The sequence below is a fragment of the Dromiciops gliroides genome, chromosome 4 (assembly GCF_019393635.1).
Source record: "Dromiciops gliroides isolate mDroGli1 chromosome 4, mDroGli1.pri, whole genome shotgun sequence".
Lineage (NCBI taxonomy): Eukaryota > Metazoa > Chordata > Mammalia > Microbiotheria > Microbiotheriidae > Dromiciops > Dromiciops gliroides.
Window position 1 is genome coordinate 269060976 of NC_057864.1, and position 15586 is coordinate 269076561.

Consider the following 15586-nt stretch of genomic DNA (forward strand, 5'->3'; position numbering starts at 1 on the left):
ACAGCCACAGGGTCCTGAAGAAACAAGGGGTGGGTTGAGTAGAAACAAGCCACAGAAAGAGAAAGAGTGATCATGCCTTGGGGTGGGAGATATGGAGTGAGGGGAGTAAGAAACCAACCATCACAATGGAAAATCAGTTACTCCAAATTGCTGTTTTTAATGAAAATAGAAAACATTTAATCAAGTCAAGTGATCAAGCATTTATTAAAAACTTACTCTGTGCTTGGCCTTCAAAGCAAAATACAAGCAAGAAGAAGATAATGCCTACCCTCAAGAAGCATGCATTCTAGCACCAGCCCTTGAGTCAGGAGGACCTGAGTTCAAATCCGGCCTCAGACACTTAACACTTACTAGCTGTGTGACCCTGGGCAAGTCACTTAACCCCAATTGCCTCAATTAAAAAAAAAAAAAGAAGCATGCATTCTAATAGGAAGGCAACACACAAAAAGGAGCCCAATAAAATTTATCTAATATTTTAAGGTTTGCAAAGTGCTTAGGGTATATTATTTTCTTTGGTTCTCTCAACAATTCTGTGCCACCATGGTAAATAGATAAAGAACAGGATTCAGAGTCAGAAAGACTTGGGTTTAAATTTAACCTTTGATTCCTACTTTGCTTGTCATTTAACTTCTCAGTGTTCTAGGCAACTCTTTTTTTTTTAATTAATAAAGTATTTTATTATTTTTCCCATTACATGTAAAGATAGTTCTCAACTTTTGTTTATACAAGCTTTCCAATTTCAGATTTTTCTCCCTCCCTCCCCTCCCTCCCCTCTCCCCTAGACAGCAGGTAATCTGATATAGGTTATATATATATATATATATATACACATAATAATATTAATCATATTTCTGCATTAGTCATGTTATAAGAGAAAAATCAGAGCAATGATGAAAAACCTCAAAATAGAAAAAACAACAGCACCAAAAACAAAAGAAATAGTATGGTTCATTCAGCATCTATACTCCATGGTTCTTTTTTTTTTTTTCTTGGATTTGGAGATCCTCTTCTATCATGAGTTCCCTGGAACTCTTCTGTACCATTGCATTGGTGAGAACAATATAGTCCATCACAGTAGATCAACACTCAATGTTGATGATACTGTGTACTATGTTCTTATGGTTCTGCTCATCTCACTTATCATCAGCCCACGCAAGACCCTCCATGTTTCTCTGAACTCCTCCTGCTCATCTTTTCTTACAGCACAATAGTATTCCATTGTATTCATTCATATACCACAACTTGTCCAGCCATTCCCCAATTGATGGGCATTCCCTCAACTTCCAATTCCTTGCCACCACATAAAGAGCCACTATAAATATTTTTGTACATGTGGGTCCCTTTCCCCTTTCCATGATTTCTTTGGAAAAAAAGACCCAAAAGTGGTATTGCTGGGTCAAAGGGTATGGACAGCTTTATTGCCCTTTGGGCATAATTCCAAATTGCTCTCCAGAATGGTTGGATCAGTTCACAGCTCCACCAACAATGCATTAGTGTTCTAAATTTTCCACAGTTTCTCCAACATTTATTATTTTCCTTTTTTGTAATTTTAGCCAATCTGATAGATGTCAGGTGGTACCTCAGCATTGTTTTAATTTGGATCTCTCTAATCATTAGAGATTTAGAGCATTTTTTTCATATGGGAATAGATAGCTTTGGTTTCTTCATCAGAAAACTGTTCATATCCTTTGACCATTTCTCAATTGGGGAATGACTTGGATTCTTATAAATTTGATTTAGTTCCCTATATATTTTAGAGATGAGGCCTTTATCAGAAGTACTGGCCACAAAAATTGTTTCTCAGATTTCTGCCTCCCTTCTAATTTTGGATGCATTGCTTCTGTTTGTACAAAAATATTTTAATTTAATGTAATCAAAATCAAGCATTTTGCATTTTATAATATACTCTATCTCTTGTTTGGTCATAAACTGTTTTCCTTTCCAAAGATCTGATAGGTAGACTATTCCTTTCTCTCCTAATTTACCTATGGTATCACCTCTTATGTCTAAATCATGTATCCATTTGACCTTATTTTAGTATAAGGTATAAGATGTTGGTCTCTGCCTAATTTCTGCCATACTATCTTCCAGTTTTCCCAGCAGTTTTTGTCAAATACTGAGTTCCTATCCCAGAAGCTGAAGTCTTTGGGTTTATCAAACACTACATTACTAGTGTCATTTACTACTGTGTTTCCTGTGCCTAGCCTATTCCATTGATCTACCACTCTATTTCTTAGCCAGTACCAGATAGTTTTGATGACTGCCGCTTTACAGTAAAGCTCCAGGTTTGGTACCGCTAACCCACCTTCCTGTGAATTTTTTTTCATTATTTCCCTGGATATTCTTGATTTTTTGTTTTTTCCAGATGAATTTTGTTATTATTTTTTCTAGCTGTATAAAATAATTTTTAGGTAGTCTGATTGGTATGGCACTGAATAAGCAAATTAATTTAGGCAGTATTGTCATTTTTACTATATTAACTCTGCCTATCCATGAGCAATTGATATCTTTCCAATTATTTAGATCTGATTTTGATTTGTGAGAAGAGTGTTTGGTAGTTGTGTTCATAGAGTTCCTGGGTTTGTCTTGGCAAGTGGACTCCCAAGTATTTTATATTATCTACCGTTACTTTAAATGGAATTTCTCTATCTCTTGCTGCTGGACTTTGGTGGTTATGTATAGAAATGCTGATGATTTATGTGGATTTATTTTATATCCTGATACTTTGCTAAAGTTGTTAATTGTTTCAAGTAATTTTTGAGTTGATTCTCTAGGATTCTTTAAGTATACCATCATATCATCTGCAAAGAGTGATAGTTTTGTTTCCTCCTTGTCTAGGCAACTCTTAACACCTTAGAGAGTGTGTCAGTTTTCCCTTACAGAAAAAAGTTACCCATCCAGTTCTTGAGCCAATGAAATCACATCAAATTATGGTCCTCTTCAAGATTCATGAAGAAAAAAATAACACTAATTCTGTTAAATAGGTGCTACTCTTATCCCTGTTCTACAGATGAGGAAACTGAGGCTGAGAAAAGTTCAATGACTTGTTCAGAGTCTCATAGCTAGTAAGTATCTGAGGCTGATTTTGAACTCGTCTTTCTGACTTCAAGAGCTGAGCTCTATTCACTGATTACTCCCACTTAACTGCCATAAAAATAGACATAATATGTCATAGTGGAGAGAGGATTGATTTTGGAGTCAGGAAGACAGGGTTTCATTTTCTGCCTTTGACACATACCAACTGTGTAACTCTGGGAAAGTCACTTAACTCTCTATGACTTTAAATTACAAGTGAATTGTCAATCTGTATCTGTAAGATAATACCAGAATTCCCCATACCGATGAAACAGTTAGGGGTGAAGTGGATAGAGCACTGGTCCTGAAGTTGAGAGGACCTGAGTTCAAATATAACCTCAGACACTTACTAGCTGTGTGACACTGGGCAAGTCACTTAACTCCAATTGCTTAAACATCTGGGGCCACCTCCAGTTGTCCTGATAACATATCTTGCCACTGGACCCAGATGGCTCTGGAGGAGAAAGTGAGGCTGGTGACTTTGCACAGCCCTTCTCACTTATATCCAATTCATTGCAAGTCATGACATCTGTCATGGTCCTCTTTGAGAATGAAGGATAAACAACAACCACAACCGTATACCATTAAAATCATAGTTCTGAACTTCACCCCATTGCTCTTCCCCCCAAAAGTAAAAGTATTATATACTCCCATTAACTAATGATATTTATTCTCATTCAGCAGCTAGAATCCTGGGCCCAGATGTGAACTCAAATCATGTCTTCAGATCAAATGTAGTTCAAATAAATCTCAGATACTTACCAGCTATGTAACACTGGGCAAGTCATAACTTCTACTTGCACACTTTTCTCATCTGTAAAATGGAAAAAAATAATAGCATCTACTTCACAGACTGGGAAGAGCAAATGAGAATGCTCTGTAAATCACTTAGCATAGTTCCTGGAAACACTTAATAAATGTTTGTCACCTTCCCTTTAATTCTCTTCTCTCTCTATTTTTTTTTTTTTTTTTGGTGAGACAATTAGGGTTAAGTGATTTGTCCAGGTCACACAGCTAGTAAGTGTCAAGTGTCTGAAGTCAGATTTAAACTCAGGTCCTCCTGACTCCAGGATAGGGCTGGTGCCCTATCCACTGTGTCACCTAACTGCCCCTTAATTCTCTTCTTTTTTAAAAGGCATATAAAATTAAACTATATGGAATTTCATGTAAATTAATCACAAATTGCATGATTATTATCATTTGGAATGTAAATAGTTCATGTTTACAATTAATTTTCTTCTAATATTAACTCCCAATTTGTTGATTTCTATTTGCTATCACGTTTATTAAAACTTTTTTTTTTTTGTGGGGCAATTGGGGTTAAATGACTTGCCCACTGTCACACAGCTAGTAAGTGTCAAGTGTCTGAGGCCAGATGTGAACTAAGGTCCTCCTGAATCCAGGACTTGTGCTTCATTAACTGGGCCACCTAGCTGCCCCAAAACAATTTTTTTTTTTGAGTATTCATTCCTTTTTTTTTTTTAAGGGTAGATTTCAACATTCATTTTCACAAGATTTAGAGTTTCAAACCTTTCTCCCTCCCTCCCTTTCCTACCCCCTCCACAAGATTGCAACCAGGTTATACATGTACAATCCACAAGTGTTCTTTTTATCAGTTCTTTCTATGGGGTTGCATAGTAAGATTCCTCTTTAGTTCCTTGGGACTGTCCTGGATCATTGCATTGCTGAGAGTAGCCAATTTATTCACAATTGCTCATTGAACAATACTGCTGTCACTATGCACAATATCCTCCCCAGCTCTGCTCACCTCACTATACATCGATGTTCATTAGTCCTTTCAGGTTTCTTGGGGATCATCCTGTCCATCATTTCCCACAGCACAAGACCATTCCACCACAATCACATAGCACAGCTCCTTCCATCATTCCTCAATTGATGGACATTCCCCTCAATTCTCAATTCGTAACCTCCACCAAGAGTTGCCATAAACATCTTTTGTACAATTCCCCCCCCTTTTCTCTTTTCATGATTACTATTGCTAACTGTTTCCCTTCCATCCTATTTCCTTCCCCATGATATTTTTTCTATTATCCATCTTCTTTCCATCCTATCACCTCTTCAAAGGGGTTTTGCTTCTGTTGTCCCCTCCCCACTTTGTCCTTCCTTCTTTTGCCCCTCTCTTTTTATCCCCTTCCCTCCTATTTTCCTGCAGGGTTAGAGAGATTACCTCCACCCAATTGAGTGTGTACATTATTCCCTCCTTGAGCCAATTCAAATGAGATTGAGGTCTTTGAGCCAATTCTGATGAGTGTTAGGCTCATTTACTGCCCCAGATTAAATAGATTACTCCACCCCAGTTGGGTGTGTGTGTTAGTCCTTCCTTGAGGTAGCTCTGATGAGTTTAAGGTCTTTGAGCCTTTTCTGATGAGCGTAAAAATTCATTTACTGCCCTGCTTCTCTCCATCTCTTCCCCTACTGCGTAAGCCTTTTCTGTTACTTTCATGTAGGATTTCACCTCTGCCCTTCCCCCTCCCCCAGTTCCTCCCCCCGCCCTCCACCATCTGTAAAATTGAGAGTGTTGTGTTAAATCAATGGTGTCAAACTGAAAAAGAAACAGACTGTTGATGGCCAGCTATTAACTTCGAAAATCAATAAATTAACATATCTATGTTGCATTATATTTTTTATTTATTCTGTAATATTTTTTCCAGTTACATTTAATCTGGTGGCAGCCCCACACTTGGAATTTTTCAGGATGTGAGTATGAAAGCTCTGGAGTACATAGCTTCTAAGACCCCTTTCAGCTTTAAAATCTCTGGTCCCATGATCTAAATAAACCCTTCATGTTGTACATGATGAAACTGAATCTCAGGGAGTTCCTGATGAAGAAAAGGACCATGTCTTTTCTAATTTGGAAAGGTGCCTAGCGATACTGCTTTATATCCTCAGAATCTCCTTGGGCCTAATTTTCCTCTTTATTTTACAGAGGATAGCCAATAACAACCTGTCTTTTCCCTACATATAGAAATGACAAAGGAAAGTGAAATAGCATGATGGACTTAGGGTCAAGTAGATGAATTTAAATGCTACTTCTGTTACCTACTAGGTATGTTATCACATCTATAAAATCACATCTATGTTAACACATCTATAAAATGGAAATGAAAATACCTAGAATACCCATCTCACAATATTGTCAGGTTCACATGAGATAATGCTATTACTTAAAGCATATTAGAAACTTGAAAGGACTGCATATTAGTCATTTGTTTTTGTTATTTTACTCCTAGATTTTTTTGAGGTAATTGGTTTATACTTAAAGCTCCACAGAATCTTCTCCCTCCTATGTCTCTTGCTGAAAGAAATGGGTGGAGCTTACACATCCTTTGTCCCTCCTTCTTGGTCTTTTGGGAAGAAAGCCTTCATAATTTGAATAACCACACCCTGAGGTATGCATTAGAAAGTAGGTTGCTCTTCCCAAACTCCTGGACCCAGAAACATGCCCAGGTAGTGGGAGTAAGAAGATGCAAATGGTAATTCCCCATGAGCCCACATGTTATTGTTTAGAGAGAATAGCTAAGGTTACAAGAGGAGATTGTTCCTATAGCCCCTAAGATATCTCTTGTGAGTGAGACTCAGGGTTTTAGGAATTGATATACAAAAGAAAACTTAGTCAAATGGTGGCCTTCTCTGGTGCAATGTAGGGAGGAAAGAATGGAGATGATCCAGAACTTATAATATAACCAAAAAAAATTAATTTAATAAAAAAAGAAAACTTTAGAAGAATAGAGTCCAGAGGTATAGTTTCAATTGTTAAACCACATTTAGCTATGACCTCTGAAAGTAGGATCAGGCTCTATCTGCCTAAACAGAGGAAAATAGTAGTAAGAATTAAAGAAAGAATTTACACAGGCCATGGGGAGAGTGGTGTTGGTGATAAATAACTCGTACTTTCTGGAACTGAATACAATTACATAAAGCTAAAGCTGAAAAGGTATCACATTTTATCTCTGCTTTGACAAATGGGTAGCTCAAATGCATACATACTTCATTCAGAAATGCCTCCCAAATTGGTAGTCACTCATTCCCTAATAGATCCTAATAAAACAAAACCAGTTTCTTTCTGTGTGAGATGCTAATTGATGCTCAGAATGTACAGTACCTCTCAAATGGATCCTGAAAATAATAGTCATCATTAGAGGGTATGAGGCCTGTGGACCTTTGACCTTTTCATTTCTCACTCCTGAACCATATTGTTTATCATTCTTTTCACCATCCTCTCCTCTGACCACCATTAAAGTCACTATTAAAATGTGTTCTGATTTAATTTGCAAGATGTTATAGAAGTCTTTACAGAATGCTTCTTTCTCTTCATCCTATGCAATAATAAATCCTGGGGCATAATCATCAATAAATCAAGAAGAATTTAAATGTCTACTATGGCCCAATACTGTGCGAGGTTCTGGAGATACAAATATAATGAATAAAAAAATTAAAGTTCACAAGAATCTAAAATTCTAAGTAGGACAACAAAGATATATATATATATAAGTATATGTATTGGGTAAATATAAAGTGAATAAATACAAATAAATTCAAAGATAAATACAATGTGTTTTGAGAGCGAAGGCACTAACAGTTGAGGGAGTTAGAATGGGCTTTATTTTGTAGGAGTTGGGGAAGCTAGGTGATGCAGTGGATAAGCATTGGCTCTGGAGTCAGGAGGACCAGAGTTCAAATCTCACCTCAGACACTACTAGCTGTGGTGACTTGGGCAAGTCACTAACCCCAACTGCCTTAAGACATCCACGGTTAATCTCCAGTCCTCATGATATATGTTGTGCCACTAGACCCAGAGGCTTTGAAGGAGAGAGTAAGATTGGTTAATTTGCACGCCCTACCTCACTTAAATCCAATTAATTGTAAGTCATGACATCACCACAATGTCATGGTCCTCTTTGAGAATGAAAGACAAACAAATAGCAACAATAATGATTCCTCTGCAATTTTTTTTAAGAAAGAGAGGGATTCTGTGAGGTGGAGCTGAAGATCAAGTGTATTCCAGGTATATGGATGATCAGTGCAAAGGCACACTGAGGAACAGAGAGAAGGCCACCTTAGCTAATGGGGGTGGGGTGGGGTGGGGGAGTGGTTATACAGTGCAGGTTGTGAATGGAGATAAACATAAGATAAAAGGAAGAAATGATATTCGCTGGTATTTATTGAGAAGGGAAGTGACAGGGGACTGATCTGCACTTTCAAAATCAGTTTTGCAGAACTGTGGAAGTTGGATTGAAGTGAGGAAAGATGCTGCGAAGAGGCATATATGGAGTATGTTGCAATAATTTAGGGAAAGGGGTGAACTAGATAAGAAGGTATCAGATGCAATAGATATTGTGGAGAAGAAAATGTGAAGATTCATCACCTAATTATATATATGGGGGAAAGGGGAATGAAGAAGGTGGTCAGGATCATACCAAGGTTATGAAACTGGAGCCTAGATGAATGGTGGGTACTTTTGAGAGAGACAGGGACATTTGGAAAAGGGTATGTTTGGGCAAAAGATAATTAATTTTCTTTTAACATGTTGAGTTTAAGATGTTTCTGGAATATGTTTTTGAAATGTCTGATAAGCAGTTGGTGAAGCAAGATTAAAATTTTGGCAGGAAGCTGGGGTAGAATATGATATGATATCATATCATATATAGTATTATATATTTGGAAATCATTGATAATTAAACACATAGAAACTGATGAGATAACCAAGAAACAGAATAGATGTAGACAAAGAAGGGTCTAGGACAGGCCTTGGGAAACATTCAAATTAGGTAGCATGATCTAGGTGATGAATCCAGCAAAGGAGACTGAAAGGAGCAATTACATGGGTAAAGTTTGGACCAGGAGAGAATAATGTTGAGGAATTCCAGAGTATAACTTTCCAGGAAGAGTGATCAATGGTATCAAATGAAGCAGATAGATCAAATGGGATGATGATTTAAAAAAGGCCATAAAAGTGGGCTATTAGGGGATCACTGTTAACTTTGGAGAGAGAAGTTTTAGTCAAATATGATCAGAAGCCAGATTACAGAGAATTGAGACAGAAGTGTAGTTAGTGATGTTTTGTTGGTCATTTAAGTTGTATCCAACTTTACATGACCTCCATTTGGGATTTCTCAGCAAAGATTTTAGAGTGGTTTACCATTTCCTTCTCTACCTATTTCCTTAGGGTTGTACAGACTAGTTGAGATATATTTGTAAAAAACACCTAGCATGTTATCTAGCACATAGTATGCACTTAATAAGTGTTTTTACCTGCTTCCTTCTGTCCTTTCTACCATTCTGCCAGTGTCACTGTAGAAGTAGAAGGGGTTCACTTAGAACTGAGGGCCATTTCATGTTTTTCTTTGTTTCATCATTGTCATAGCCAATAAACTCATCTAGTGGCCCTGCCACTGGTGAATGGCTTCTTTATACTTAGTTATACTGGTCCTTGGGGAACAGATATTATCTATTGGTAGGACAGTAAACTGCCATGGTAGAACCTGTCAGAGCCTAGGATCTGTTGCCATTGGCTTTGGGAACCCATAACTAGGATCACTTCCACAGTATCATTAAACAATGGAGCAGGACTTTGTGATCGAGGCTCATTTACCCAAAGGTCTATTTAATAAATGAAACTTAAAGTGTTACTTCTCATACTTAAGTTTGATCTATTGAGTAAGATATAAATAAGGCATCTAGGTGTCTCATATCATAGAGTTCTGGACCTTGAGTCAAAAAAACCTGAGTTCCAATCAACCTCAGACATACTAATTATTTAACCTTTGACAAGTCACTTATGCTCCTCATCTATTAAAATGGAGATAATAATAGTACCTATCTCCCGTAGTTGTTGGGGAGAATTAATGAATGAAAGATATTTATGAAGCTTTTTGAGAACCTTAAAGCACTATGTAAATGTTAGATATCATTGTTATTCATATTAGCCAAAGGAATACAGCAAAAATCTGCAGTGGGGAAGGTATTTTGAGGGTCAGGTAGAGATTTCCTTAATGTCCTGAAATTACATCACACAGACATCTGCCTCCTTCCCTGATTCCTAAAGCCAGGGTCTGGGAAGTTTTATTTGGCCCTTGGGTAGGTAAATGCTTTCTGTGTGGCCTAATCTACTGTCTAACATCTCATTCAGGATCCCTAAACAATTTTCTGGAAAGAGAGCTATTTGGAATATATTATAGAATTGGGATGTTAGAACTGGAAGGCCCCTGAGAGATCATATAACCAGGGGTTCTTAATCAATGGCCACAGACTCCTTAATCTCCATGGATAGATCTCAAAGGATCCATGAGGCTGAACAGGGGAAAAAAATGAAGAAATTGCACCTTTTTATTAACTTTTGGTTTCCTTTATGATCCTATAATTTTGTCTAATTCTGTTTAAATATTATCCTGAGAAGGAATTCTTCTTGATTTTCCCCAATATGCAAAAGAGTCATGACACAAAAAATAAGGGTAAGAACCTCCAAAACCACCCCAAGGCATCTTATTTTATATATAAACAAATGATTATACACAGACCCAGACAATGTACTCAAGGTCACAGAGTCAGTTGGTAACATAGCCAGACTCTGAACCTTTTTTATTCCAAAAGGCAAGAGTACTATGTCATAGTACAGGAGATTAGGGTAACATAGCTGACAGAGGCCTGGGTTATAATTCCAACTCTGATGCCAACTATGTGACTATTGTACTTCGGTCACTCAGTCATGTTTGATTCTTTAACAGTCCATGGATCATAGCACAACAATGGGGTTTTTCTTGGCAAAGATCCTAGAATGGTTTGCTATTTCCTTCTCTAGTGAATTACACAGGTTAAATGACTTGGCCAATGTCACATAGCTATTAAGTATCTGAGATCAAATTTGAACTCAGGTCTTCCTGATTTCAGGACCATTGCTCTACCTACTTTCTGAGCCATGTAGCTGCCTCCTTTCTGGGACGTGGGCAAGTGGTTTAATCTTCATGAGTCTGTTTCTTCATCTGCAAAATAAGGAATATTTCGTGTAGTGCTTATTCCTATAGGATTGTTGTGAGAATCGAATGAAATAAAGGATATGAAAAACTTAAACCTATAGTACTACATACATTTCAACTATTATTATGATGGATTATACCAAAGATGACAAAAAATGAGAATAGTTGAAGTTGGAGGGATTGTGGAAGGAGATGTGAATCATCACAACCCTTTTGGAAAGCAATTTGGAATTATGCATAGAAGGAAAGTCCCCATATATGCCAAAAATATTTATAGCATCACTTTTTATGATAGCAACAAATTTGAAACAAAAACAGATCAATGTCCTTGATTGGGGAATTATGATAAATTAATATAACTGAAGATTATTGTGCTGTAAGAATAATACATGATGAATTCACAGAACCATAGGAAGAGCTGCTGTTACTGATGTAGAGTGAAGTGAGTCAAGGAAACAATATATACAATGACTACAATAATATAAATAAGAACTATTATAAACATGAATGTTACAAAATTATAAAGAATAAGAATGGCTCAAAAGAAGAGATATGAAAAAGATACCCCCATCTCACCCATCCTTTAAAGAGGTAGAAGTTTTGTACAATGCCAATGTTTTCACATTTTTTGAGGTATTAGTCAGTTTAGTTCACATTTTTCTTTTTCCTTTCCTTTTTTTGTCTTTAACAGATATTATTGGTTATATGGGATGACTCTCTGGGTAACATATAGAGAGGATTTTGTGGGAAATTATTCGGTCATTTTTCAGTTGTGTCTCTTTGTGACTCCATTTGGGGTTTCTGGCAGGGATACTAGAGTGGTTTGCCATTTCCTTCTCCAGCTCATGTTATAGATAAGGAAACTGAGACAAATAGGGTTAAGTGACTTGTTTAGGGTCACAAAGCTAGTTAGTTTCTGAGGCCAAATTTGAACTCAGGATGAGTCTTCCTGATTCCAAACCCAGTGCTCTATCCATTATGCCACTAAACTGTCCCAAGGTGTGGAAAATTATAAGAAAGCCCTTGAGAGTTGGGACACCTTCCCTTTTTGTGTTTACTTTGGGCTTGCTGTATTCTAAGAAACCTCATGTGCAGAGCATGCTGGTACTCATAGCTAGAGTAACCTTTTAAATTCTACTCCTCTATAGAAATGCCCTGCCTAAGGAAATTCAGCTAAGAGCCTAATATAAGATTGACTTCACAAATAACAACATGTAACCATAGAATTTAGAACTTTAAGGGACCTTAGAAATCATCTATTCCATTCCCTTTATTTTACAGATGAGGGAACTGAGGCCCAGAAAGGTTAAGTTACTTTTCCAATGTCATGGACTGAATCTAGTCAGCTAGTTAAGTTACAGAATTGAGGTTTTGAACTCAGGTTTTCTGATTCTAAATCCCATGGTTTTGATTTTTGTTTTTTTGTTGTTTTGTTGTTGTTGTTGTTGTTGTTGTTGTTTTCTGCCATGCTATATTTTCATCTGCTTTCAACCAGGAATAGTAGGTACAAAGACAAGGTTGATTTTCTGACTCAGTCCTGATTTACCCAAGTTCTTTAAGTATATGATTCTGGCACACCCCATTAGGGAGCAGATGGTGATCAACTTTGGATATTAAGTGGACTAAATAGAGCCTGAAAATGTGGGGGAAAAAATCTGATCTGGAGGAGGTGTGCAGCAGCCAAGAACACCCTACAAATTCAACAAATATTTTTAAATGTCTCTATGTGTAGAACTCTGGAACAGGAGGAAAAACAAAAAGGAATAAAACAGGATCCCTGTCAACATGGAATTTATAGCCTTGAAGTCAGCAATAGAAGGGTCATTTTATATATGCAAGATTAGGCCAAAGAGCTAGTTAAGACTAGAAACTAAGTGATGAGGACCACAGAAACACACAGATTAAGTAATCCACTAGGCTGGTGGTCAGAAAGTAGGAAGTAGTTAGGTATCAGGAAGTGCAAGGCAAAGTAAAACAACAAGCATTGAGTGCTTACAATATTCCAGGCAAAGTGCTAAGGACTAGGGGTACAAATGCAAGAAAAAAGAAAAACAGTCCCTGCTCTGAGGAACATATACTTTAAAACAAGAAGAAATGGGAATTAAGTGGAGAATAAGGGGCGGGGGTGGGGGGGTGGCGGAGTTACCTACACAGAAATATAGTATCTATGTCCAAAAGTCAAAACAAAACTGAGAAAATAGAACCTATAGGGTCCAAGATGTAGGAGGAATTTACCAAAGGACAAAGGCTACCAGAACCAGCATGACTTGGGGATTCTTTTTTGTTCTAACATTGTCACTGTTATTTTGATTTTTAAAATACATTTTAAAAAATTTTGAGTTTGAAATTCTCCCTCCGGCCCCCCCCCCCACCCACTGAAAAAGTAAGCAATATAATACCCATTATACATGTGAAGTAATGAAAAACATTTCCAAATTAACCATATTCAAAAGAAAAAGAAAGAGAAAAAATATGCTACAATCTGCAATCAAAAGTTCATCAATTCTCTTTCCAAAAGGTGGATAACATTTTTCATCATGAATCCTTTGGAATTGTCATGGATTATAGTATTGATCAAGGTATTTAAATCTTTCACAATTGATTATCATTATAATATTGCTCTTAGTGTGTACAATGTTCTCCTTGTTCTGATCACGACTTAGGGATTTTCCAAGATAAGAAGGCTCAGGTACTGAGGCAGGGGAGGCATGCTGGCAAAGTTTGGAAAGTCAGAAGTAAATCTATGAGGGAATAATGGATGAATAAATGAATGAAATGTATTTATTAAGTATTTTCAATGTTTCCTAGACTTCTACTAAAATGACACACACCAGTGGCAAGGAAAATAAACACGCAAGTGGGCCTTGATTGATGTCTAAGATAGTTTGTTTCTATCCTTTCTTCCCTTTGTGTCTAGACAGAAACAATCCCTAGGTCAGATAAATCTGGAGGTTTATTGGGAAAGTTAGTCATGAGCACCTGGTCAGAGTGAGGAAGGAAGTATATTTGAGGAATAAATGGCAGTTCCTGACAACTTGTCAGTTTATGTGCTTTGAAAAAAATCTGGAGCTTTTGCCAATACTCATAAGTTTATAAGGACACACAAGGTTAGTATTGTACCCCATAGTTTTGTATAATCATTGATTTGCAAAATGTGCTGCAAACCCCTGACTACAAAACCCAAAATCTAAACAAAAGAATGAATGCTAGCCAGATAACATAACTGGCATTCAAAAAACATTTGTAGAAATGGAACTGTGAACATTGGATTCCTTTGTCATCCTAATTTTTATTAATTTTAAATTAATTTTAAAATATTTTAATATATCTAAAATATTTATTTTGAGAAGGGGTGCATAGGCTTCACCAACTTGACAAAGGGTTCTATTTATGCACAGACACAAATAAGAATCCTTGTCTTAAGTAGACTCAAGCTTTCCACAAAATCATAAAATATTATAAGGAAAACCAGAGGTTACTTAATCCAGCTTTCCTTCCAATGTAGGATTCACCCACCCTTCAGCACCCCTGACAAATGATGATCTAGCCTCCAGTTGCAGGCTCTAGTAATAGGAAATTCCCTACTTCCTGAGGCATCCTTTACTACTTTTGGATAGCTTTATTTGATGGGAAGTTGTTCCTTATAGTGATTTTCTTTAACTCTCTTTCATTTGTCTTAGTTCTGCCTTATGGGACCAAGGAGAACAAGTATAATTCTTCTTTCATGTGACAATACTGCAAATATTTGAATACAGTGTTCATATCCCATTTAAGGCATCCTCTTCCTCAAACTGAACATCCCTAGTTCCTTCAATAGATCCTTACATGACATGGCTTAGAGTATATTTCAATAGAAAATAAAAGTATATATAAAGAACTTGGGAAATATGGGAATGGATTACTGAAGCAGGTTAGGGAATCTCTTTTATAGAGATAGTTCAAATATAAGAAAGATATTAATCTTTCTCAGATGGTTTAGGTGTGGTTCTTCCCGGAGGCTGGGGGATAAGCCTATGGAAGTCCTTGCCAACCCTACATCCTTTTTTGAATAATTGAAACTCTTTGTTGACATTCAGAAAGGGTGTGATATCTTTCATTCTCCTCTCCCACAGTAAATGCCAAGTGGTAGTAAAGTGGATGGTTAATCAGTGGAACACCAAAATTCATTGTCTCATCTGTGTTGAATTTCCCCGCGGAGCCTGATCTTCATAGAACCAACCATTTTCAGGGTTATTATCTTGGTGAAAATCTGTTACTGTGAGGCAGAAGAGTTTTCTCATAATTCCTTAATAATCTCCCTCCTTTGGGGAGAGAGTTGAGGAACTATTCAGAAGGTTGCAAACATTCTCCATTGAGTTGACTGTTTCTCTTGTTTTTATTATAATGGAAAGTTTAGCTTGGGTGGGGGAGGGAAGAAGGATAACATTTGTGCTCTCACTAGTAGCTAGGGAGAGATTAAAGTCCCCCTGAATATTTTCTCTGCTTTAAATAAATCCAGATCAAAGAGCTAAAAAGTA